Raw genomic sequence first — 27,858 nt, forward strand, 5'->3', positions numbered from 1 at the left:
CATGTCTGTAGTCCCAGCTACTTGAGAGGCTGAGGCAGGAGAATCTCTTGAACCCAGGAGGTGGAGGTTGCAGTGAGCCGAGATTGCGCCATTGCACCCCAGCCTGGGCAACAGAGTAAGACTCTGTTTCCAAAAAAAAAAAAAAACAACAAAAAAACATAAAACAGCGTGGTAGTGGCCTGACTCCCACCTGATGCTCTTTCTACTTACACTAGGTCACAGACAGTGAGAAGCCCTGCACTAGGCAGAGGGGACAAGAGAGAGGTGTGCCCATTTTGTTCTGTGGTTGGTGTTGGAGGATTGAGTGTGTGCACTTTCTCTCTTGCACACTCACACGCCCATGCACCCCATCCACACATACAATTACTTTTCTCTGAGGACTTCCTTTCTGCATTTCATCTGATGTCCTAGCCCTCCTCAAAGCAGACTTGAGTTTCTAGGGCTCATTGGATCAAACCACAGATTCATGCACAGGACTTATTCCTCTTCGTTTCACAGTTGAAGAAGGAGCTTGGAGACAAGAGTGGGCTTTTTCCCTTTTTTAACCCAACAGAATGGTAGACATAGATTTATTGGTCTACGAGCAACTTCAGGCAGAATCTGGTCATTTTCACGTTTGCGTTTCCCGTGGAGACCACAGCACCTAGCAAGCAGTAAAGGCTCCACGAGCATGAGCTGAGTGAATGGAGAATGGGCAAGCATCAGGCTGCACTGACGGGCCACTCAGTCTCTCCCAACATTAACATTATGAGGTCACAGTGGCACAAAACATTGCCAGAAGATAAAGGGCCTAGAGACCTCAAACTTAATGTAGAACAAGTTACATTTCAGGTCTTAGCACTGTGAAAAATGGCCCATTGTTTGAGCTATGAGTAAGCAGAGACACCTTCCACATGGGAGTTTCACATCCTGCTTTAGAGAAGGTCAGATTGCCCTTCCTGTGCCTGCTGCTGCTGTCGTTATTTTTTGTGTCTTTGACTTAAAACCGTCAACATGCCAACGTGGTGTATTTTGAGGTGCTGTGTTCTGGACACCTTCATTGTCTAATTTAATTCCCCTAACAACTGCAGGAGGTCACTGTTTGCATTTGCTGATGTGAAAACAGGCTCAGAGAAGTCATAAAATATACCAATCTCTTACAGCAGCTAAGGGGACTTCCTTCCCTCTGTCCCTTTTTCTTCCTCCTTCGATCTAGAGACACAGAGGGAATGCAGTAAGGGTGTGAGAGGAACAGAATGCTCCTTGGGGATATTGGTAAACAAAACACACCGGCTCTGATGGGAGTTTCGCTCTGGTCGGAGACAGGCACCACAAGGCAGATCTGGCCCTTGGGTGGCCCCGGCCCTGGGCCCTGGGTGCTCGATGGGTCCACAGAAGTTCGATCTTGACGCTTTCATTTTCCCTCTGCTCCTCTCTTGCCCTTGCGTCTCTGCTTTTTCCTTTCTATCTGTTAACAATCTGGAGTTCAGACCTCTGCAACGACTTCTTGGTTGGCCCCGGCCCTATTCTCTCTGGCCCCAGTCCAGTCTCTGCCCTAGGTCCTATCTTTAGTTCCCGACCACATTTTCCAAGTCTAGACTCACCTGGTAGGGCTGCAAGACCATCCACGATCTTGTCATTCCCAACACATTTGGCCTCATCTCCCTTCCTCTGCAAGTTGACCCCTGCTGGCTAACAAGGATGCCCTTCCCTCTCTCCAACACAGATCCTAGGCTCATTCAAACCCCTGCCTTTCCATTCATCTTTTTTAAAAGCACTGCTCTTCCTCCTCCTACCCATCTAAATGTTGTTAGGACTATGGGCTTTGAGGTTAAAGAGATCTGTGTTAAAATATGTTAGTATCACTTGGCTGGCTGTATATGACCTTTGGAGTCAGAGTTTCCTCATGTAAAAGGAAAATGGTAATAGCAATTGCATAGTGTTGGCAGAGGAGTGACATATAAAGAGTCCCCTGCAAAGCACAAGCACAGGTGCTGGCCATTGGGAAGACCCAAGTCAGGGTCATTGTTATCCTCTGTTCCTTAAGGTCCAGCTCCAGACCTGCCTTCTTCTGAGGCTTTTTCAACTTTTCTAGCAGCAGTCCCGTTCAACTGCATTGAGGACACTAAATTTGGTCCTGAATTATTTTCCATGTGGTGAATGGGTGAGACGTATCTCTCAAACTAGATTGTACACTTACAGGCATAGACTGTGGTTTTTCTTTTTTCTTATTTTTTTCAGACAGAATCTTACTCTGTCACCCAGGCTGGAGTGCAGTGGTGCCATCTCAGCTCACTGCAACCTCCACTTCCTGGGTTCAAGTGATCCTCTAACCTCAGCCTCCTGAGTTGCTGGGACTACAGGCACATGTCACCACACTGGCTAACTTTTTGTATTTATTTTATTTTGTATTTATTTTTATTTATTTTGTAGAGATGGGGTCTTTCTGTGTTCCCCAGGCTGGTCTTGATCCACCCGCCTCGTGCTGGGATTACAGGCATGAGCCACCACATCTGGCTGGTTTCTTCTTGTTCCTTTCGTACACCTATAGCACTTACAAATTCTTGTGGTTGGAGGTAAGGGGAACATGGGGAATTTTCTTCATCCACAGTGAGTTCAGGTCCTCTGAATTTAGGCTCCTCAAAGCCCTGTGGCTCCTATAAGATTTAGGACTGGGGCCACCCACCTGGAGAGCAGACACCCAGAGCACCGAGCAGACTGGTGTCCAATGGAGGAGACGCTGTGTCCTGGGTACCCAGCCACTTACCTGTAGGCACCTGGCATCATATCAGCTTGCTGGGTGACGGGGGCTACACAACTGTGGTCCCCGGGGGCCAGACAGCCTCCTGCTTTGCACATCCTGTGGAATCTTCAGAGGCAACAAATTGGAACAGGAAAAGAGGGATTTTTTTTTCATGAAACAAGCATGTGTTCTGTTTAATGAGGAGAATTTGAGACTCAAGCTGGGGAGAGTACGTGAACTGACTTCTTGACAATGTAATTATAACTCATTTTTCACTACTAAATTGAAATCACTTAGCCAGGCACTGGCCCAGTTTTGGTGAGCGTAGGGGAGCAGCAGCCTGCCTCTGCCTGCCAGCAGTGGATATGAGGCTGTCTTTGATGCTGGAGCACCAGGGGGGCACGCTGGTGTTGGAGAGCCTGCATGCATTAAGAATATTCCTCAGAAATGGCATACAATTGGTTTTTATAAATATTTACATTTGGTTGACATTATCCTATCAGAACCGCTGCATTTCTGACTGATCTCGGAGTGCCCCTGAGTGCTGCCTCTTTTAATTTCCTAAGCAGTTGTGCTTGCTTTGGCAGCACATATATTAATTTCCTAAGCAGTTAATTGTAAACTGTAAAAGAACAAGGCTTCCTAGTTGAGGCAATAATCTATTTTAAGTGAATCCTTTTGCAAAGCAAAAACTCCTTTTGTAGTGAAGAAAATCTCCCCTAATTGATCCCTGTGGTAAATGGGGTTTCCCTTGATGTCTATAATCTTTTTTTTTTTTTTTTCCTTAGGACAAAATCTCGCTCTGTCGCCAGGCTGGAGTGCAGTGGCGTCATCTGAACCTACTGCAACCTCCGTCTCCCGGGTTCAAGCAGTTCTTCTGCCTCAGCCTCCTGAGTAACTGGGACTACAGGCGCGTGCCACCATGCCCAGCTAATTTTTGTATTTTTAGTAGAGACGGGGTTTCATCATGTTGGCCAGGATGGTCTCGATCTCCTGACCCCCTGATCCACCTGCCTCGGCCTCCCAAAGTGCTGGGATTACAGGTGTGAGCCACCGTGCCCGACCTGCAATCCTTAATGCCATGGAATTCATGCCTTGTCTACCTGGTTCCTGAGGAGGCAGACACCTGCGGGCAAAGCAGGGCACTGGGGAAGTGCCAGTTCTTCCTGCTCTCACATAATCTGCTTGGGAGTCCTGGGGAGTAGGTATTATTATCCCCATTTTGCAGGTGAAAAAAGTGCAGCTCAGAAGAGGTTAAGTACGTGTCTGAGGTCGCACAGCAGGTCAGGGCTGTGCCAGGAGTCAGTCTGAGGTCACTGTGCCACGCAGACTGGAAGGAGGCCCCAAGAGCTCAAAGCCCTTCTCCTGGTGCCCAGGTCTTTCCATGAGAAACCACCTTAAAGGAAAACTTTGTGTCTGGATTTCTAGGCCACACTCACTTTTAGCTCCTTGAAGCCCTTTTCAGCGTTAAGTCCTCTTATCCTTCAAAACAGGTAGATAGAGCTGGGTACAGTAGCTCAGCCCTGTCATCCCAGTGACTTGGGAGGCGGAGGCAGGAAGATCACTTGAGTCCAGGAGTTGGAGGCCAGCCTGGGAACATAGCAAGACGTCATCTCTAAGAAAATTAAAAAACGTAGCTGGGCATGGTGGCACATGCCTATAGTCCCAGCTATTTGGCAGGCTTAGGCAGGAGGATCCCTGGAACCCAGGAGTTCAAGGCTGCCATGAGCCGTGACTGCACTACTGTTGCACTCCTGCCTAGATGACAGAGTAAGACTCAACTCAAAAAAAAAAAAAAAAAAGAAAGATAAAGAAAGGAGATGGGTTTTCTCTGGATGAGTGTGCTGGGGTAGTTCCACTGTGGCATGCGGGACTGTGGCTCAGGGTTTCTCTCCTGCCCTCTTTGATGCCTGGGGCCTGTGGCAAGTCACCTTGACCCATTTTAAGCAGCAGCTCGGGTTAAAGTTCTTAACGACTAGGAAATATATATATATATATATCTCGCATTTTACAAATGCTTTAAATACAGTCATAAAAAATAAGCTTCAAATTTACAAAAACCAAGATAGTAAATCTGATGGGATGGGAGTTATAGTTCCATGTTCAAAATACTAACTTAACAAAAAATTTCCTTTAGATTTGTTTAACTACCTAAATGTTTGCAGTGTATTGGAATTAGGCCGGGTGTGGTGGCTCACATCTGTAATCCCAGCACTTTGGGAGGCTGAGGTGGGCAGATCACCTGAGGTCAGGAGTTCAAGACCAGCCTGGCCAAGGTGGCGAAACTCCATCTTACTAAAAATACAAAAATTGGCTGGGCATAATGGTGGGCGCCTATAATCCTAGCTACTTGGGAGGCTGAGGCAGGGAGAATTGCTTGAACCCGGGAGGTGGAGGTTGCAGTGAGCCGAGATCATGTCATTGCACCCCAGCCTGGGTGATCTCAAAAAAAAAAAAAAAAAAGTGGAATTAAGTTTTTATTCAAATGCATTTTATTAGCTGTATTTTATCTGGCATCAAACTCTTGTATAAATACCAGCATAGCCAGCCCAGATCTTTCTAAACTATGTTGTGTGCAGTATCAGCACCCTGAGATGTTATTGAGGCATTCTTAAAAAAAAATGTAATATAACCAGAGCATTTGTGAAACAATGAGTCAAAAAAAGTTAAATACTTAATTTTTTTTTTGTACTGCCGGGCTCCCTCTAAGATTCATATGTGCTAATATATATTTGTATTTGGTATCTATTGTTATGTAACAAATTATCCCAAAACTCAGTGGCTAAAAACAACAATAAATATTGATACCACTCACAATTTCTGTGTGTCAGGAGTGTGTGAGCAGCTTGGTTGGGTTGTTCAGGCTCATGGTCTTTCCTGAGGTTGCAGTTGAGATGTTGGCTAGCACTGTATTATCTGAAGGCTGGACTGGGGCTGGAGGATCCACTTTCAAGATGCCAAGGTTTTTGGTGGGAGCCCTCAGCTCTTCTCTATGGGCCTCTCTTGACAGGGCTGCTTGAGGATCCTCATGGTGTGCACGCCAGCCTCTCCCAGAGAACAAGGCAGAAGCTGCAATGCCCCACAGGAGGGAGACTTGGAAGTCAGACATCATCGCCTGGCCATATGGTCTTAGTCCATTTGTGTTGCTATTAAGGAATACCTGAGGCTGGGAAATTTATAACAAAAGGAGGTTTATTTGGCTTATGGTTCTGCAGGCTCCACAGGATGGTGCCAGCATCTGCTTCTGGTGAGGGCCTCAGATGTTTCCATTCATGGAGAAGGTGAAGGGGAACAGGCTTCGTATGGTGACAGAGGAAGCAAGAGAGAGGAGGAAGAACCAGTTTCCATGGGAACAAGAGTGAGAGTTCACTCACTCTGTGAAAATGGCACCAAGCCATGAGGGATCCATCCCGGTAACCCAAACACCTCCCACCAGGGCCCACCTCCAACACTGGGGAGTCAAATTTCAACATGAGATTTGGAGGGGACAGATATTCAAACAGTATCACCTAATCTGTTAGTCACACTTACCAGCCCTGAATTGATGTGAGAAGGGGACCCTACAAGGGTGTGAAGACACAGAGGCAAGATCTTTGGGGGCCACCTGGAGGCTGGCTATCATGACATCGTTCAACCTTAAGTAGAGGTTATGATGTAATTTTCCCCAAACTCACTTTACCTTAGATTGTCACAAAATCCCTTTGTTTTCCAATTAATGCATATTCCTGGTATGTGTTGACTTCCACTGTTCCAGCCCAGGTTGCTCAATTCAACCTGTAGTTTGGGGTGAGCCACTGTCTACTGCCCTGCATGGTATCAGGAGACTCCTTTGTATCATGGTGTGTGTGTGTGCATGTGTGGGGTGTGTGGAGTGCACGGTGCAGGCTGGCGAGGGATGAGAGCTCTGGGGGCACAGCCTGAGGGCAAGGAGCTCCTGAGCACTTAAACTGCACCCTCCAGGGGGCTCTTTCCTCACTGCAGGGCTGCGTTAGTGTCCACCCTGGACCACTCTCTCCCTCATGGTCACTGAGTACTCTAGAGTTGGAGCTTCTCTCCACTTCTTGGTTTCTTTCTCGCCTTCAGCCACTTTGCGCCTGGGTCCACCATTTCTCCTTCATATGAAAGCTGTCTTCCTGGCTTTTTTTTTTTTTGTTTTTTCATAAGAAGCTATGGTGGTCAAATAAGAAAGAACTTTTAGAACAGGATTCTAAAGCCTGGTGTGGTGGCACATACCTGTAATCTCAGCACTTTGGGAGATTGAGGCAGAAGGATTGATTGAGGCCAGGAGTTTGAGACTATCTGGGCAACATAGTGAGATCCCCATTGCTACAAAATACTTCAAAGTTAGCTGGATGTGATGTGCACACCTGTAGTCCCAGCTGCTTGGGAGGCTGAGGCAGGAGAATTCCTTGAGCCCAGGAGTCGAGGTTGCAGTGAACAACAGAGCAAGGCCCTGTCTCTAAAAAAACAGCCAGAAAACAGTAGCAAAACCCCCGCAGGATTCTGAGTCGTTCATGGCAAAGGAAGTTAGTTCTTCCTTCTTCGCTGTCAGGAAGGCTCTCCCCACAAACACAACTGCCTGGTCAGCACTTCTTGGGGAAGGTCTTTCTTTCTCCCTGTCCATCCCAGAATGGGTTAAATCTAAGGCAGGAAAAATGAGACAAAAAGGACTGGCATTTTCACATTGAGTTAGGTTGAGTATTGCCCTTCTACCCTGGAACATTGCTTTGATCACAGGCCTGTCTGTGTGCATCCCCTCCTTGGGCAGAACTGCAGCCTTCTGAGTAATCAAACTTCTCTGAAGTGCTCTTACCCTCATCCCAAGAAATCATGTCTTTCCTGCTTCACTTTAGCAGTGACCTTCCCACCATCTACATGCACCCTTTATAACTGCAATTGTCTTGCATATTTCTGCTCTAAACTTGGATCAGCCATGTGCCTGCTGCCCCTGTCCTAGAGCAAGTGTGAGGTCATTGAATGAGCATCTGAAACTGTGGCGCTGACGTATGGAGGCTGGCAGGCAGGGGTCCTGAAGCAGTTGGGCCGAGGGGCTGGAAACGTGGCATGCCAACTCCTTGTTTTTCCAGGAACTTGCAGAGTGCATAGGGGAAGGCCCATAAACTGCTTAGTATTGCAAATTACCCCACGCTAGAATGGGGAAGGAAATACAACTACATTATTGCGGTCATCACTGAACACGTGAGGTGGTGGTGAGTGAGCATCTTTGCAAAGCAGAGCCAGGCAGGCAGGGTTAGAGTCTCTTTCTCTCTCTCTCTCTCAGATGATTTACGTTTCCATCCACCTCACTTAATGTGGCCTCCTGGGCAAAGCTTACTCATTTGCAGATGTCTTTTTCCTTGTGTCATTTCCTTCCTTCTCTGAAGAGCAGATTTCCATCTGGGTGTCTGGTAAGAGGGAAGAGGGAAAATAGTTCCTGGACTGGGTGGTTTTGGAAGTTAAGAGCTCCCTCCTCTATATTGTCAATCTTCAGACCTAAAGGACATCAGTCTTCTCCCTCCACACAATTGGTGATAAACACCAGTGTTGTTATGACAAGGAAAAAAGGGTGGTTTCTAATTTTGGCAGAAAGAATGAAGACTGACCTTGTCAACAAAATGCTTGTCAGGGAGTTTTAAACTCTTTTGTCAAAGATCTGACTTCCCAACTAGAGGGCTGCCCTCACCCTCCTCTAGTAAATCTGCTGATATTTTCACTTGTTGATACATTTTCCTAAAGTGCTGTGCCATGATTTTCCCCTTGATTGTCTCTTGGAGATACTTAGTATATTTTTCCTGAGTAAAGGATGAAACCCCTGAGGCCTGGAAGCAAGAGTTTAAGTAAATTAATCTAAAAGACTCTTCCCTGGCTTACTGTGGCCCACTGATGCCTCACCACTGAAAGCAGCTTCCCATGAAACTCAGGAATGGTTGGATGGGAGACAACCAGAATGCCATCAGCCCACTCTGCTTCTGGAGCTCGGGCCGTAAAAGAAGAAGTGGTCTCACTGCTAGCCTGGGCAAATAGATTCCAGGGCATGGGAGGAGGCACATGACTTTCTGGTAGCCATACGAATTTTGGAATACAAGAGTATTAAAAAAAAAAAAAAAAGCAACATTCTTTATTCCAATGCCAAACCAGTTGTTGGAACTGGTTTGCTCCCAGATTTGCAGAACAGCATCTACCCAGAACCCAGGTAGATGGTTGGAGGGGGTGGTGTGGGGCAGAGTGACTCCTGCATTACCTGAGTTACCTGGGCCAAGTGTACAGGTCTGCAGACCACTAACCTCCAATCTAAGTTAGTGAAATGTCTTAAACCATCTGTGATCCCTTGCCAGAGCCACTGGGCATCCAGGATGCAGCTACAGAATGGCTTGTCGGGAAGGTTACGCCTGTCTCTTTATCTGGGTGGCATGCCCCATCTCTGGGTCCTGCCCCCACCCCTCACCCTGCCTGCCTTCTGCATCCGTCACTCTGTGTTATGGTTGTCTGTCTCCCTTACCACGTGATAACTGGCTTTAGTGCAGGAAACGTGTGTGTGTGTTTATCTCTGTGTCCGTGGTGTTTAAAACAGAACCTGGCATCTGGTAGGGAGCCAAAATATGTTCCCTGATAGAATGAGGGAACAAACCATTGTCCTGCAGCAGAAAAGCAGCAGGTGTCACTGTCCCCATGAACTCAGAAGGGTTCAGCCAGAGCCCTTCCTGAATTTTAGAAAGACCTGGGACCCGGTAGCAGGTCCATGTGCCGCATGGGATGAAGTCAGTAGGAGCTGGTGGGAGGCTGGAAGGAGGAGAAGGAGAGAAATAAACAGGGGTAGCAGAGAAGTCCTCAGTTCATCAGGAAAATCTTTATCCATGAGTTCAGTGAACATTTCTTGTTTTCCCTGGAATTCCAGTTGTAATAAGATGCTGGGGAGTGTTGCAAGTGAGTGATTATTGAGGGTGGGTAAAGGCCTATCAGGGCTTCTCGCAGAAGCAGAAGTTATTTCCTCCTGGCTGTCTATCCCAGTTTATCAATAAAACCAACAGTAGGAAGGTGGCTGCTGGGGTAGTGGGAGGCCACGGGGGAAGCAGTCAGACCATTCCTCGGCATAGTCAGGGCCATAGATGCTGGAATTGCTACTGAGCACATGCCCCCAATTGGTTCAAATCTTTTCTATGCAAGACTGTTTTTGCAGAGAAGGGAAACTGATAAGAAAAACAGCTCATATTAGGCATTTAGCAAACGAAGAAAGGAAGATGACTTCCAGGTCTCAGCTGATTCAAGATCACCTCTAACACGAATGCCCATTCTATACTGTTTTTAGGAGTGAAACTTCTTGGTTAAGTGAGATCTGATATTGTATCCTAACATAGAAAACAATGTGTGTGGGGTTGCTCTGGCGGAGCGAGGGTAGGATCCAGAGACCCATCCTTGGCCTCAGTCCTTCTCCCTTACCGCCAGCCCCTCTAGCAGGCAGCTGACCCAGGAGCTCGGCTGGAGACCCAATGCCCAACCCTGCCCATTGGCCTCCCTCCCTCCAACTTTTCTTTTATTTTTATAGAGATGGATTCTTGCTATGTTGCCCAGACTGGTCTCAAACTCCTGGCCTCAAGCAATCCTCCCACCTCGGCCTTCCAAAGTGTTAGGATTACAGGCATGAGCCATCGTGCCCAGCCAGAAAGCTTTTCTTGTTAAACCAGTTAATGTGTACCTATGGTTCCTCAGTATTTTTCTTCATGTAGTCTGGTTAACAGACTTTTCCTCCTGTACTTCTCAGGCACTTTTAACTGAGCATGAAATGGTAAACCTACAACCTTGGGAAGACAGCACTTTTTCCAGGGCAGTTGCTATTTGGCTCTGGTGTTTAGAGCTGGGGGGTGAAAGGTGGAGAGGAAGAGACTGATATTGAGGAGGAGACAGGAAACCATCGCGGATAGGAGACTTCTGATTGGCGCAGGCGGGTCCTTCAGGGAGCCATCGGCAGTAGGATGTACTTCCCCCTTCTCGGCGCCAACAAGGTCTGTAAATCTCTTTCTACTATGCTGTGTGTCAGCCACAGCCTTTTCTCCAGCAGTGACTGTGTCATTGGGGATTCACAGAAATGCATACTCAGAGGAGCAGAGAGCATTTAGCTTCCAGGACTGTCGTCATTTGCGCAGGTGCAGGACCACCAGCAGTCAGACTATGCTCCTGCTTTGATGATGTAGTGTGGTTATGAAGGAAAGTTCTGTACTTCCACAGCTGAATTCTGAGCTAAAACAATGGAGAACTTAACAGTTTCTTCAGCCAGCTTGACCCTGGACATAGGAGATGATCCCGACTAGATAGAGGACAGAGCCAGATGAAAAAGTGACATGCCTGGACAAACCAGGGCTGGGTCAGTGGCTGAAGGCCAAGGGGGATAACAGTAATAGGCTCGCAATGCAGTTTTCTATGTGCAGGGGCTGAAATTGAAGTGCAACTATAGTTCTCTATATTTATGTTTTGCCTGGTTGTTCAATAACTTGCTGAAATTTTATGCCATAATGTGAACTCAATTCTGTTCATCTTATCACAGTGTTACTTTGCAAAGTCATAAGTTAAGAGAAATTCCTCAGGTGCGTTGGGAAATGAGAGCAACTGACTTCTAAGAGCATGGATCCCCACCTCATGTGTTCAATGGACAACTCCTTGGGCCTCCTGGGAGAGATGAACCCAGGGAGCAGTTCCAAGGACAAGAGGACTTTATTACATGGCAAGACTTTGGTGCTGGTCTCTTGTGCCATTCTCTGGAACTTTGCTAAATCACGTGGAACAGGAGGCCCTTCTTCAGCATAGGCTCTGCCAGTCCCAACAGCTTCCTTCTCCCTGCATCACTGGCAGATTTCTTTTGGGCTTCCCACAATGAGTGGAGGGGAAGGGGCTTAGATCCCCAACCTATAAAGACTAGAGACAGGAGGAGGGGCCAACACCAAGGGAGGGAATAAGGAGACAGTGTGTACCAGAGGCTGCCCTTTCTCAGCTTCCTTCAACTCTCCTTCCTCATGGGTAAAAGGATGTCCACAGAGACTGATGTTCCAGCTTCTGTGTCTACTGTGGTGGGCGCTGCAGCACTGGGCACGGTTCTAAGGCCAAGCATTTTACAGCAACACTGTTCCTTCTTGGAGGTAGGGTTCGTCCCAGGGGAGCACCATGTGCTTTTTTTGGTTGATGTTGTGTTATGGAGGGGAAGTCCCTGGCCTGGGTGGACTCACCTGAGATTTCTCATCTTTGTCTCAGTGGTGTGGTTTGGTTGAACATGTCCCTGTGGAATGGCCCAAACTGGGGACTATTGCTGCTTGGACATGCCACACCTATTTGTGCCCACAGAGGGCTATGGGAGAGAAGGATTTCAATGACTTAGTAGCTGTCTTCATAGGTTCTTCTAATGCCCAAGGGCTCCCAAAAGCTCTCCTTAGAAACTGCAGAATCCACAGGATCTGCTGGCCCTGGAGCTTTCGTACACTTGCTCAAACAGAGTGAGTGCAGAAGGTACCATTTACAGGCACGTCTTGTTTTATTGTGCTTTGCTTTATTGTGGTTGGTAGATACTGTGTTTTTTACAAACTGAAGGTTTGTGGCAACCCTGAGTTGAGCAAGTCTATTGATGCTATTTTTTCTAACAGCATGTGCTCACTTCACATCTCCGTGTCACATTTTGGTGACTCTACCAATATTTCAAATTTTGTCATTATTATTATGTCTGTTATGGTGCTCTGTGATCAGTGGTCTTTGATGTTACTATTGTAATTGTTTCATGGCACCGCAAACCATGTCCATATAAGACAGGGAACTTAATCAACATGTATGTTTGTTCTGACTGCTCCACTCACTGGCCATTCCATCATCTCTCTTCTTTCCTTGGGCTTCCCTATTCCCTGAGATACAACACAATTGAAATTAGGGCAATTAATAATTCTATTAATGGCTTCCAAGTGTTCAAGTGAATGGAAGTTGCACATCTCTGACTTTAAATTAAAAGCTAGAAATAATGAAGCTTAGCATGTTGAAAGCCTAGAGAGGCCAAAAGCTAGGCCTCTTGTGCCAAACAGTAAGGCTGTGAATGAAAAGAAAAAGTTCTTCAAGGAAATTAAAAGTGCTACTCCAGTGAACATACAAATGATAAGAAAGCAAAACAGCTTTCTTGCTGATACAAAGAAGTTTGAGTGGTTTGATAGAAGAGCAAATCAGCCACTACATTCCCTTAAGCCAAAGCCTAACCCAGAGCAAGGTCCCAACTCTCTTCAAATCTATGAAGCTGAAAGAGGTGAGGAAGCTGAAGAAGAAAAGATGGAAGCTAGCAGAGGTTGGCTCATGAGGTTTAAGGAAAGAAGACATCTTCATAACATGAAAGTACAGGGTGAAGCAGCAAGTGCTGATGTGGAAGCTGCAGCAGTTACTCAGAAGAACTAGCTGATATTTGATGAAGGTGGCTACACTAAACAGCATATTTTCAACATATATTAAGCACCCTAATTGTATTAGAATAAAATGCCATCTAAAGTGTTCATTGCTGTAGAGAAGTCAATGTCTGGCTTCAGAGCTTCAAAGGACTGGCTGATTCTCTTGTTAGGGGCTATTGCAACTTGTGACTTTAAGTTGAAGCCAATGCTCATTTACCATTCTGAAAATCCTAGGGCCCTTAAACATTATGCAAAATTGACTCTGCCTATGCTCTATCAATGGAAAAACAAAGCCTGGATGATAGCACATCTGTTTACAGCGTGGTTTACTGAATATTTTAAGTCTACTGGTGAGACCTACTGCTCAGAAAAAAAGATTCCTTTCAAAATATTACTGTTCATTGGCAATATGCCTAGTCACCCAAGAGCTCTGATGGAGATGTTGTTTTCATGCCAACTAACATAATATTCATTCTGCAGCCCATGGATCAAGGAGTCATTTTGAACTTCAAGTCTTATTATTTAAGAAATATATTTTGTAAGGCAAAAGCTGACATAGATAATGACTGATTGATTGATATAGGCAAAGTAAACTGAAAACCTTCCGGAAGGGATTCAGCATTGTAGATGCCATTATGAACATTTGTTTTCACAGTTAAGACATATGAGAGAGGAAAAAAAAGAACATTTGTGAATTCATAGAAGGAAGTTAAAATATCAGCATTAACAGGAGTTTGGAAGAAGTTGATACCAATCCTCATGGATGACTTTGAGGCTTCAAGACTTTCATGAAGGAAGTAACTGCAGATGTGGAAATAGCAAGAGAACTAGAGTTAGAAGTAGAGACCAAAGATGTGATTGTATTCCTGCAATCTCATGATAAACGTTCAGTGGGTGAGGAGTTGCTTCTTATGCAGGAGCAAAGAAAGTGGTTTCTTGAGATGAAATCTACTCCCAGTGAAGATTCTGTGAACATTGTTGCAATTACAACAAAGGAATTAGAATATTATGTAAACTTAATTGATAAGGCAGCAGCAGGGTTTGAAAGGATTGGCTACAATTTTGGAAGAAGTTCTACTGTGAGTAAAATGGTATCCAACAGCATCACATGCCACAGAGAACTCTTTGGCGAAAAGAAGAGTCAATCAAAGTGGCAACCTTCATTTTTGTCTTATTTTGAGAAATTGCCACAGCCACCCCAGCCTTCACTAACCACCACTCTAATCAGTCAGCAGCCATCAACATCCAGGCAAGACCCTCCACCAGCAAATAATTATGACTTCATCAACATCCAGGCAAGACCCCCCACGAGCAAAAAAAAGATTATGACTCGCTGAAGGCTCAGATGACCATTAGCTTTTTTTTTTTTTTGAGACAAAGTCTCGCTCTGTCACCCAGGCTGGAGTGCAGTGGCATGATCTCGGCTCACTGCAACCTCTGCCTCCTGGGTTTAAGCAATTCTCTGCCTCAGCCTCCCGAGTAGCTGGGATTACAGGCACCTACCATCACACCTGGCTAATTTTTTTGTATTCTTAGTAGAGACAAAGTTTCACCATCTTGACCAGGCTGGTCTTGAGCTCCTGACCTCGTGATCCACCCACCTCAGCCTCCCAAAATGCTGGGATTACAGGAGGGAGCAACCGCACCTGGGTGATCATTAGCATTTTTTAGCAGTAAAGTTTTTTGTTGTTGTTATTTGTTTTCTTAAGAGTCTAAGTCTTGCTCTGTCACCCAGGCTGGAGTGCAGTGGCATGATCATAGCTCACTGCAGCCTTGAACTTCTGGGCTCCTGCCTCAGCTTCCTGAGAAGCTAGGACTGTAGATGTGCACCACCACGCCTGGCTGATTTTTTTTTTTTTTTTTTTTTTTAGAAACAGCATCTCACTGTGTTGCCCAGTCTGTCTCCGACTCCTGGCCTCAAGCAATTCTCTCACTTCAGCTTCCAAATTGCTAGGATTACAGATGTGAGCCACCACACCCAGCAAGCATTTTCTAATTAAGATATTTACATTTTTTTTAGATGCAGTGCTACTGTACACTTAAGAGACTACAGCATAGTGTAAACATAACTTTTATATGCACTGGGAAACTAAAAAACAATTGGTGACTCACTTTATTGTGATATTCTCTTTATTGCAGTGGTCTGGAACTGAACATGCATGATCTCCGAGGTAGGCCTGGGTGGGGATATCTTGCAAGACAGGACTGATCTCCTGTTTAAAGGCATCTCCCAAAGCTCCTATTTTTATATTGGGATCATGCTTCAGACGTGTCAGAGATCAACTTGACCTGTCAGAATGAAGACAGGTGTGTTGTTGACCCTGAGCTGAAATGCCTCCTTCCCACTTTTAGGCCCAGAGGATGTGCGCTATTAAGTGAAGCGATACCCTAACCATTCGGAGGTGCCGTACCCAGGCCTTTCACCTCTGTGCTCCTCAGTCTTTCTGGGGAGGAATGACATGGCTGCTGAGGCTCCTTCCCCTCAGGCCATCTCTGGCTCTGAAGGCTGAGAGCTTTGGAAGGAAGTTGAGCACCAGGGATCCAGAGCCTGCCTTCCTCGGAGGGGCTCATTGTCCTCCTGCGAAGCCAGATGGTTCACGTGATGGGGAGAGTGGCTGAGAGGATACAAGCGGCACGGGGGGTGGTCACCTGCCGTCTCAACATAAGGGGAAGGCTGCGGGTGTTGACTTGTCCTTTCTTTTTCAAATTAACTTTTTATTTTTAATTATTATGGGTACATAACAGTTGCTTGTATTCATGGGGTACCTGTGATGCTTTGATACAGGCATGCAATGTATAGTGGTCAAATCAGGGTAATTGGAGTATCCATCACCTGAAGCATTCATCATTTCTGTGTGTTAGGACATTCTAATTTCACTCTTTTAGTTATTTTAAAATATACAATAAATTATTGTTACCTATAGTCGCTCTACTGTGGTACTGAATACTAGATCTTATGAATTCTATCTGACTATAGTTTTGTACTCGTTAACCATCCCCACTTAACTCACCCTGGCCCCCACTACTATGCTTCCTAGCCCCTGGTAACCGTCATTCTCCTCTATCTCTGTGAGTTCGTTTTAAAATTTTTATCTCCGCGTAAGTGAGAAAATACAAAATTTGTCTTTCTGTGCCTTGCTTATTTCACTTAATATGACTTGTCTTTTCTCCTTAAAATCTCTCAGAGCCAGAGAACTTCTAAGGATGGCAGGAACCTTAGGGACTATCTAGTCTAGTGGCTCCAAAACTTAGTAATGTGCCAGAATCATCACCTGTGGGATTTACAAAGGGGGATTTCTGAGGAAGCAGAGTTCCAGCGTTAGAGCCTGGTTATGAGGGCTGAGCCAGGGTGGCCCTGGGCCAACTGAGCCACTTGGGCACCACGGGAGTGAGGTGCTCAAGGGCACGAGTTTTACAGCCAGAGTGGATTTACCACTTGCCAGCTAGAACCTAAGACAAGACACTTAGCCTCAATGTCCTCAACTGTGAAATAGGGAGAACAGCACTTAACACTTCACAGGGCTATGAAGATGCTGTGTGCATGATACTTTGTGTGATACTACTTGAGATACTATGCATGATACTATGTGTGGGATATTAGGTGTGAGAGAATATGTGTAACACTGTGAGATACTCTGTGTGATACCATATGTGAGATAGATACTAAGTGAGATACTATGTGAAATAGTCTGCGTGATACTATATGTATGATAGAGTGTGTGAGATATTATGTGTGATGCTGTGTATGAGATACTCTGTGTAATACTGTGTGTGGTGCTGTGTGTGATGCTGTATGTAAGGGACTCTGTGATAACTCTGTGAGATGCTGTGTGTGAGATACTTTGTGTGATGCTGTATGTGAGTTACTCTGTGATACTGTGTGTGAAATACTCTGTGATACTGTGTGATGCTGTGTGTGAGATACTCTGGGATACTGTGTGATGCTGTGTGTGAGATAGCTGTGTGTGAGATACTCTGGGATACTGTGTGTGATGCTGTGTGTGAGTTACCCTGTGATACTCTGTGTGATACTGTGTGTGAGATACTCTGTAATACTGTGTGTGATGTGGTGTATGAGATACTCTGGGATACTGTGTGTGATGCTGTGTTTGAGTTACTCTGTGATACTCTGCGTGATACTGTGTGTGAGATACTCTGTGATACTCTGTGTGATACTGTGTGTGAGATACTCTGGGATACTGTGTGTGATATTCTGTGTGAGATACTCTGTGACACTGTGTGTGATGCTGTGTGTGAGATACTCCGTGATACTGTGTGTGATGATGTGTGAGATATTCTGTGATAGTCTGTGTGATGCTGTGTGTGAGATATTCTGTGATACTCTGTGTGATACCCTGTGTGAGATGCTCCGTGATACTGTGTGTGATGATGTGTGAGATATTCTGTGATACTCTGTGTGATGCTGTGTGTGAGATATTCTGTGATACTCTGTGTGATGCTGTGTGTGAGATGCTCCGTGATACTGTGTGTGATGCTGTGTGTGATACTCTCTGGGTGATACTCTGTGTGATGCTGTGTGAGATATTCTGTGATACTCTGTGTGATACCCTGTGTGAGATGCTCTGTGATACTGTGTGTGATACTCTCTTTGTGATACTCTGTGATGCTGTGTGTGAGCTACTCTGTGGTACTCTGTGCAATACCCTGTGTGAGATGCTCCTTGATGCACCACAATGTGTGAGCCAATGTGTACCATGTGTGAAGGGCTCGGCATGGCGTTTGTGCATGGTGAAGCCTGTCATCTGCTGCTGCTCCCTGGAAAGCGTGTGGGGGAAGATGCCATCAAGAGGGACAGGTGCCCTGGTTGTCCTGCGTTCTGTCCTCAGAGGAAAGTGAGCTGCTGCAAGAAGTCTTATCATGTGAGTCTGGACACAGAGGGAGTGATTTTGTGTTCCCAGAGGAGCCCTTGCTCTGGATGTATTGCTTGAGGAAGTGGCCCAGGACTCCCAGTGCTGTCAGCGGAGCCACTGGCAGGGCTCAGGGTTATCTGCCCCTCACCTTCAAATGCTGCCAACACAAATGGATGGCTTGTTACCTGGGACACCAGACTGCATGGTTGATTAAGTGAAACCGGAGCTTTGTGCCCAGGAAGCAGCTGGAGGTGGGAGGCAGGCGGGAGGCAAGGGTTATGTAAATACGGCTGAATAACGGGCTTGTGTGCTGATGAGATAAGGGCCCAGGACCGCAGCCCACTGAGCAGCGCTGTGCTTCCAGGGTGGTCATGGCCCTGTGGGAAAGTCTGGGGCAGGACACTCCTGGCTCGGGGTGAAGGGCGGATTTCCCTGAGGTGTCTGTGGTTGCTGAGATAATGTCTGGTGACAACGGGACCGAAGTGCAGGGACCAGAGTCCACAAGCAGAGGGGCCTCTCTGCCCTGGCCCTGCTCGGTGGAATACAAAGAAGGTCAGACATGAGCTCTCCCCTCGGAGTTTAAAATCCTAATGAAGCTTAAGTCAAGAATTGTAGGTTATCCAAATCCCGTGTAAACATTTGTGGGAGTCCCCAAACAAGAGCCGGCATTCGCAGGCTTGGAAGTCGCCCTGAGGGAAGAAACAGCGGGGCCCTGGTGCACACTTGCCCTGGGCCGGCGTCTTCACACCAGTGTCTTTCTCTGGGGCTCACTAAAATAGATGGCATCACCCTCATTTCATGGACGAGGAAATCGAGGCCCAGGGAGATGAAGTAGCCTCTCATGCGTCCAATCCGGGAGACAGAGCAAGGAGTCAAGTCCTGTCTGTCTGAAGTCAGCACCTGTGCGAAGGAAGGTGGGCAAGCAGGGGAGAGGGACCCCTGAGCGAGTGATCAGGTCCACTCCTGAGCGCTCCCCCTGTTCCTGACCCCCACGCTCTTGAGCAGTTCTGAGTCACACAGGGACTCTCCCTGAGGCTCAAGTCAGGGCCTGGTGTGCGGGCTCAGTTGTATCCCACAGAATTTACATGTCCTAACCCCAAGCACCTCAGAATGTATTTGGAGATAGTGTCTTCAAAGAGGTAATTAAAGTGGGCCCTCATCCAATCTGACCAGGAAATGAGGACACAGATACACATGGGGAAGACCCTGTGAGGACACCGAAGATGGCCGTCTGCAAGCCATGGACAGGCCTCTGCAGGAACTGACCCTGCCGGCACCTGCGTCTCAGACTTCCTGCCTCCAGAGCCGCGAGGAAATAAGCTGTGCTTAAGCTGCCCAGTCAGTGGTGCTCGGTTCAGCTGGATCAACTCATACACCAGCTTGCACCAAAAGGCAGGCAGACGACACCTCCTGGGGCTTCTATCCCCTCTGCCACAGATGCTGACGTTACACTGTTTGGGGGTGGCCTTGGATGTGAGTGTGACAGGAATTCAGAGGTGTGGAAGCCACTTGGGATCAGAAGCGTGGGAGGAGGCGTTAGAGAGCAGGATGATGAGGACTGAGTTGAGGAGAGAAGAGAGCAAGCCTTCCCGGCGGGGTGTCATCTTGAGCAAGGGCCCCAAGGGGGCCTATGATTGGGGCGTGAGAATAAGAGGGTTTGGGCCAGGAGTGTGCAGCAATGCTGGGCTGACCCCAGGAGCTGGTGCTGGTGTGGCTGGGGAAAGCCATGTTTAGGAGCATGGCCCAGCACACAGCAGAGGCTGTCTGAGATCAGAAGCAGCCTCTGAGAGGAGGACTCAGGGGTGAGTGATTGATGAAGGCGCAGGGCCCAAGAGGAACCAGGAACGGATGTTGGAAGTGGGAAGGGAAGGAGGAAGCCAAGCAAGGGTTTGCATCCAAAGTTCCAGCTGCAGCGAGCCCACAGAGCAACTTTGGAGTGCAAACCACGTCTCAGTTTTGTTTCCATTCAAGCAAGAGAGCTGGGTGTATACTTTGGCACCCGTCAGGCATCGGCTAAGGGTCGCCTCATGGCAGGTGTAGGTGGGATGCAGGTAAACTCTCCAATAGCTCACAAGCTGCAAGTATGGGCCACTGCAGGCAAGAGCATGCAAAAGCTGTGCAATGGGCTCACAAACAGTCAGAGGGGTCCTAGGGGACCTGGGCAGAGGACCAGTCGGGTCAGCTACAAGCCACCCCCTGCAACTGCTCAGCTATGCTTGCATCTCACACCAAGCTCAGTCCTCCCGGTCGGGGCTTCTTCAAGATGGCAGCTTGTCACAAATCCTAAGGAAATACTTAAAGGAGGAAGATTAGTAGGACAAGTTATGGCCTCTGCTGCTGAAATGGCTCCTGACACCGTAACTGATATTTATCGTGCCCCGCCTCTGCCATCGCTCTAGATTCCCTGCCTCCTTGTCCTGCACTTCTGCTGCTCTCCGTGGCTTGCCTGGTGACAGACCTTTAACCCTGAGGGGTCTGTGCCCCTACTTGCCATGCTCTCATCTGGCTGTGGTGTTGTGCTTGCCTATTCCCAGTCAAAACTAGGTGAGAGAACGCCTAGACACGTCCCTCTGAAATCAGCCCAGTTTTCCAACAAGCCAGCTGCCCACAGAACTGAAGCTTGAGAAACTTGCATTTGTACAATGAAAGGCTTCTGCTGCTGGTTGACCAACTCTTCTTCCTTGCCGCTCCTGATATATAAATCTCTCACTTTAGTTGGGGGGAGGGGGCATGGCAGGATAGATTTGAGGTTTGGCTCTCATCTCTCCAACTGATGTCACCTGTAAAATAATAAAGCCTTCTTCCCTGGCTTGTCTCAGTGATTAGCTTTCTGTGTAGCAAGCAACAGTAACACCCGTGGATCCTGTGAGTTCCTTCTTAGTGTGGCTGCAGTCCCACAATGTGGGCCAATGATTACCAGGAGATGGTAACTGTTTTATTTGCCTGCTGATCTTCTGTACAAAGATGCTCTTCTGTCAGCTTATCATAGGACATGCTATCAAGTCCATAGGTACAATCTAAGGTAGACACCATATCTTTAGGTTTAGTGGGACTCTTACTGTGTCCCTGCTCTGGGACTCATGATCTCTAGAATCATAGAACCTAAGTTACACGGATGAGAAGCACAACTCCCCAAATGGACTACTGGGGATGATGATGAGTGGGACCACTTCTCCCTCCACCCCTTGGTTCTTGGATGCTAAAGAAGCCTCCATTCTTTTCCCACTTTCAAATCTATATTCCACAGTGCTGCTGAAATAATCTATCTAAAGTGTAAATATGATAATGCCTGTCCCTTTACTTATTGGAAAATAGTAACAGCATCGGACAATGGCCATTGGCTTAAAATATATACCACATCCTGAAAGACCACACACCAGCTTCACAATGTTAGTGCCTCAGCAGCTCCTGCAAGAGGTTGATCCAAGGCCCTCTCAGGCTGGCACCTTCTGGAGAAAGCAGGATGTGTCAGGATCAGTGAATATTGTGGTTTTATGCCCTTTCCTATACCTTCTTTGCCATAAAGTGGATTTCTTGGCCTAAGACGATGTTATATGGGATCTCAAGTTGGTAAATCAGACACTCTGTGGGTCTCTGAATAGTGGTGCTACCGAGGCACTGAGGGCAGGAAAGGCGAATTCACACCTGGAATGCATGCCAATTTAGGACAAAATGAATCACCACCCTTTCCCAGATAGAAGGTGTCTTATGTAATCCATTTGCCACCAAGTGGTTGGTTGGTCTCTTCAGAGGTGGTATCATCTGGAGGACTCTGCTGGATGCTGATGTTGACAGACTGAACATTCAGTGGCAGTCATTAGATCAGCTTTGTGAGGTGGGAGAGCCCATGGTGTTGGGCCCTGCATAGCCTCCATCCTTGCCACCACAGCAACTCCATTTATGGGCCCATTGTATAAGCACAAGGGTGGTTGAAGACCAAACTTGTCTGATACCCATGGGCTGAATGTGCTGGTCCATTTGGTTGCCTAGTGCCTCTTGTATACTGGATGCTTTTCAGTGGACGCTAACATGAAACACCAAGATCCTTACACCTTGTGCACAGTCCCAGAGGTCCATCTACAGCTCCTTACCCAGATCCCCTTGTGCCAGTCTTCCAATATTGCTTCTTCCAGGTCCCTGACCACCCAACCAAACCATTTACCATTTCCCAGGAGTTCAGGCATATCCTTGTCCCAGGCCATCTCTTTTTCCACCCAGAGTGGCTGACCCATGGCACTGGCCATTGGGAGAATCTCCTCTCACTGCAGGCTTTTGATATCATCCCTCAGTGTGGCTGTGGTAAAGCAATAATCCATTTTAGGCTCTCACTGACATGTAACGTCAATCTGTTTTTGAACCAGGCCTAATTTTTCCCCCTCTTCTGCCAGCTGGTCATAGGACATGCTATTCAAGTCCATAGGTATAAGCTAAGGAGGAAGCATTGGTGCACCAGGGACAATGACCTGGGAGCCAGAACCACCTGTCTGTGAAGCTTACTTATACCTCTGCACCTGCTTGGGGCCAGTATTTAGATGTAGCACTCTCACGGGATGATGGGCTGCTGTTCCACCCTACCTTATGGCTTGGTGGATCTCACAGTACCCAGCTAATGATGGGCAACTCCATTCACACAGTCACCTGATGTCCCATGATTAGATGCTCTGTCTCTACCCAGGTCCAATAGCATGCTAGGGACAGTCTTTTGAATGGTGAATAATTCTTTGAACATATTCGGCCTATTTCTCAAGGCTCTTCCAGTTTCTAACCTTTGATGGCCTTTGAGCTGTTCTGAGTCTGTCCAGGGACTGCCCATTGAAGCTAACTCGAAGGCCTAATTTTTGACAAAAAGCAGGCAGAGGCCCCATTCCAGTACTCTAGGGGTCTGTGCTGTGAGTGTCCTATTGGAGATTTCCTGAGACTCGACATGGCATTACTGTCCATCAAAGATACCTTCAGTACGATAGGATCTTCTAGGTTTCGGTGGGTTATATGGCCCAAGCAGCCTGGACCCGCTGCAGGGCTCTGTCTTACTCACTGACCTACTCAAGACTGAGTGCCTTCTGTGTCACCTAATAATGGGTCAGAGAAGTATTTTCAGGTGCCGTGTATGCTGCCTATAAACCCTGAAGAATCCTACCAAGCACTGTGCTTATTTCTTAGTGGTGGGAAGTACAAGTTGCAATAACTTGTCCTTTACCTTGGGCAGTATTTCCTGAAGACAGGTAAACTTGGGGAAAATTATATTGGTCACCTGATCTTCATTAGTCCTTACTCTACTTGGAGGATGATGATGGTGTTTCAGTTCTGGTATCAATATCAGCTCTGACCCATGTCTAATAGTCCTGGAAGGATCTGGCCAGACTCTCTTCCCAGGGCTTGTGATTTTGGCAAATGTTCTCGGATCACATGGGAAAGAATTGGGGGAATGTTTACTATAGATTATTTGTGTTGGTGTTGCCAAGTCTTTCCTCAAAGAAATCCAGACTCTTCTTCATTCAGTCGACTCTAGGTGTGTTAAGCATTTTAATCTGAAAATTGAATAAAGGACCAACGCTCAATCTTTTTTATGCGAAGTTGAATACCACCTTAGTCGACTATCCATGTTAGGAGAACACCACTATCTGGTAGCTGTTGGGGCCAAGGGGAAACTTCCCCTGTGCCCACTGAGGGTCCACTGAAAAGCACTGGCAATGGGCAGGTTAATAGGAGAAAAAGCATACAAATTTATTTCATCATAGTCTTACATGACACGAAGCCTTCAGAATGAAGACCCAAAGACACAGGGGAAATTATCCATCTTTAAGCTTAGGTTTAGCAAACTACGGACAGCTGTGTAGAAATATGATTGGACAAAAAGGATATGATCCGATGCTAACAGACCCAGTGGGACACCCAGCAAGGCCTGTCTGTCTAGATTCTTCCTGCTGTCTCTGCGCAGCATTCCTTCCTTCTTGGGGTGGGGCAGGGCTGTCTCTGGAATGGGGGCGTCTCGTGACCTACATTCAAACAAGGTAGGTCAGATAATTTCTTTAAGGCTAGGTTTTACACAGACTGGCAGGTGGGTGCAGAGTGGCTGAGGCAGTTAGAGTCATATTTTTAGGTTTTATGGCTGGCTTTGGCTGTGGGGGAAAAGGGTTCTGGTTTCTATGACCTGCCTTGGGGAAGAAGGATTCCAGTTTCTCTGTCTAACCTTGGGGGAGAATGAGACTGAGAGGCAGGAGGGCAGGAAAATGTCAGAGGAAAACTTTTGCTTCTGAGGCCTTCATTTTGGGGTATTGCTTTCTGAGCTCCAGCAGAGCCAACAGCCTTTACCATATATGTCCACAAGTCACGGCACCCTGATGGCTATTCCAGTCTTGCTGTCCTTTAGGGTAATCACATTCAATTTTCATTTGAGATTTGAGTGCCTCCTAGCCTCATAATTCTATGATCCCATTATGCTTACTGATATTAGGGAGTCCATTTCTATGACATCATCTTTAACTGTCAACTCTGCTCTAAAATGGACAATCATCCCTGCCTCCAGAACTTAAGAAATAAATTTGTTTTTTCATATATTTAAAAAGGCACAACTGTCTTCAGGCTTGTGAGATATCAGTACAGCCATCACCAGTGCATTCCTTATAATCTTGGAGAAGGGTGTGTCTTCCAGTCTCCCCTGGGGAAATAGACAAGAGTGCTTTCTCACGTCCAACTTGGTAAATCCACTCTAACAAACTTATCTGTCTGAGCTGATTGCACTTTCCTTGATGGTATGATAAGGATGGTGGTAGCTCTGCCTCATTTCATGTACATTCCCTTTATGTCAGATCTTCAAGGAGGCGTCTCAACAGACTTGTAGGACTGGCTCCAGGTGTTTTTGTCAGAACATTGGATCCCAAGTTACATGGGAGGTCTCCCATATCAATCAATCCTCCCCTATCCAGCCTGATGTTCTCCTTGCTCTGATTTGAAACCCCTCAACATCTATTTTCACATATTTCCCCAGGTCTTGGTAGTATTTATCAGCTAGGACTGCAATTCCCTTGGCATGTAAACTTTACTCTGGAGCAAGGGCTCTATTTTTCCATTCAGGTGGTGTTGAGACCTTGCCCAAGTTTTGGTACTGGAATCAATGAGGGGAGGCAGAAGGGAATCTTGAGGAGGGCCAGCATCATCATGCAAGCCACCTGCCTCAGGCAAGGCCTCTCGCTGCTCAATTCCAGGCACATGGGCACTCTTCTCATTTGCAAAGGAGGATGAGGCTGCTTCTGGCAGCGCACTGGGTTTTGTACAATATAGGGACTTGAAATTCTTAGGCTTGTCCAATCAAATATTCTTGTTACAGTCTCAGGGTTTCACTTTTTTTTTTCCTCATCAGGGCCCTGACTTTGACATAGAAAACCTATGAAGATGCAGATTAGTCTTCCCTATAGCTCTCACAGCTCTGCCATGCTAAACCTTTGACCCTGGACCTGCTGTTTGCCCCAGTCTGCCCCATGGCTGCAGGAGATAAATGTCTCCTTAAACGCTGCCATTGAGGTCTTCTGACTTTCATAGTGTTCCAGTAAGCATGAGTTTGTTATTTTTTAAAAGGATTCCAATGCAGTTAAAAGCAGTCAGCTTCCTCTACAATTCTTATGGTTTTAATTTAAGTATATTTACATAGGACTTACTAGGCTTCAGGCTGTGGTTCATGGGATATACAAACATTAAATCATTTATTTCTCACAACTCCATCAGGGAGATGCTGTTTTCACCCCTTACGACAAATGAGGAAACTGAGCTACAGAGAGTTTGAGAATTTCCTCCACATTCCACAGCTACTCAATGGCAGAGCTGGGATTTGAACCCAAGAAGTTCAGCACCAGGGTCCATACTCTATCTTCCCCTTCAAAAGCAGCCACCTATTATATCACCCATTAAAATAGTTTTATTTTATTTTATTTCAGTTGTTGCTAGCCCCGAGTCTTCAGCAAATGAGGGCCATCATCATCTTCTAATGGAAGAGGTAAGAGAGAGAGAGACAGAGACAAGAGTTGTTTCATAACGTGGGTTTTGCCTAGAAAATAGGGGCAATACTACAATGCATCTGGCCCCACTGAGCAAGTCTGTCATGAAATGGAGCACACAGGAAATTGGGTTTAATGTGAAAGGATCAATACTTCCACCTCTCTTTGCTTGAACACTAGGTCCCACAGCTAGCAGTTGATAGATGCGTTTAATCACCTGATAGATGCATTTCAAAGGTTCTCCTTTTTTTTCTTTTTTTTCTCTTATTTATTTATTATTATTATACTTTAGGTTTTAGGGTACATGTGCGCAATGTGCAGGTTAGTTACATATGTATACATGTGCCATGCTGGTGCGCTGCACCCACTAACTCGTCATCTAGCATTAGGTATATCTCCCAATGCTATCCCTCCCCCCTCCCCCCACCCCACAACAGTCCCCAGAGTGTGATGTTCCCCTTCCTGTGTCCATGTGTTCTCATTGTTCAATTCCCACCTATGAGTGAGAATATGCGGTGTTTGGTTTTTTGTTCTTGCGATAGTTTACTGAGAATGATGATTTCCAATTTCATCCATGTCCCTACAAAGGACATGAACTCATCATTTTTTATGGCTGCATAGTATTCCATGGTGTATATGTGCCACATTTTCTTAATCCAGTCTATCATTGTTGGACATTTGGGTTGGTTCCAAGTCTTTGCTATTGTGAATAATGCCGCAAAAAGAAGACATTTATGCAGCCAAAAAACACATGAAAAAATGCTCACCATCACTGGCCATCAGAGAAATGCAAATAAAAACCACAATGAGATACCATCTCACACCAGTTAGAATGGCAATCATTAAAAAGTCAGGAAACAACAGGTGCTGGAGAGGATGTGGAGAAATAGGAACACTTTTACACTGTTGGTGGGACTGTAAACTAGTTCAACCCTTGTGGAAGTCAGTGTGGCGATTCCTCAGGGATCTAGAACTAGAAATACCATTTGACCCAGCCATCCCATTACTGGGTATATACCCAAAGGACTATAAATCATGCTGCTGTAAAGACACATGCACACGTATGTTTACTGCGGCATTATTCAAAGGTTTTTCTTTGTTTTATGTCTTTTAAAAGTCACAGGCTAAGATCCCTCTCACATGTGAGAAAAATGCAAGCTGCTATGGATTGAACTGTGTCTACTCAAGAATTATATGTTAATGAACCTCAGATTGTGAACTTGTTTGGACGCAGGGTCATAACAGAGGTAATCAAGTTAAAATGAGGTCATCAGAGCGGGCCCTAATCAAATATGACAGATGTCCACATCAGAAGGGGAAATTTGGACACAGAGACACACACACAGGGAGTACACCACATGAAGACGAAGCCAGAGATTGAGTGATACATCGTCAAGCTAAGGAACACCAAAGACTGCCAGCAAACCACAAGGAGCAAGGGGTGCGGCGTGGAGCAGATTCTCCCTCACAGGCCTCAGGAGGAACCAGCTCTGCTGACGACTTGATTTTGGACTTTTAGCCTCCAGATGAAACGTATGAGACAATAAATTTCTGTTGTTTAAGCCTCCTGGTCTACGGTACTGTGTTACAGCAGCCCGAGCAAACAAATACACATACAGACACATCTTAAATATCTATGAGAAGTGGATATTTATATATCATGGGGAAGTGGATATTTACATATCTGTGTAAATATCTATGTCTTCCTATTTTCTTAGTCTCTTTTCTCTCTTATTTTCATTTTCCCTGTTTTCTACACATGTGCTCTCTGACTCTTGCAATCTCTCTGCGCCACTAACCCTTGCCATGCAGAATTTCCCATTCTTGGTTGCATGTGGGATTGTCTGTTTCAAGTGCTTTTAGGATCCAGG

The 27,858-nt window shown here is 46.3% G+C and overlaps 1 long non-coding RNA gene across 1 annotated transcript; it reads left to right on the forward strand.

The window, feature by feature from the left end:
* The first annotated feature begins 797 nt into the window (after nucleotides 1–797).
* On the forward strand, nucleotides 798–27,551 carry LOC129047481 (uncharacterized). Its single transcript, XR_008509193.1, has 3 exons — nucleotides 798–923; nucleotides 25,928–25,986; nucleotides 27,105–27,551. It is a non-coding gene; the product is annotated as an uncharacterized LOC129047481 (long non-coding RNA).
* The last annotated feature ends 307 nt before the right edge of the window (nucleotides 27,552–27,858 follow it).

This window comes from Pongo abelii, chromosome 1 (assembly GCF_028885655.2).
Source record: "Pongo abelii isolate AG06213 chromosome 1, NHGRI_mPonAbe1-v2.0_pri, whole genome shotgun sequence".
NCBI classification, from domain to species: domain Eukaryota; kingdom Metazoa; phylum Chordata; class Mammalia; order Primates; family Hominidae; genus Pongo; species Pongo abelii.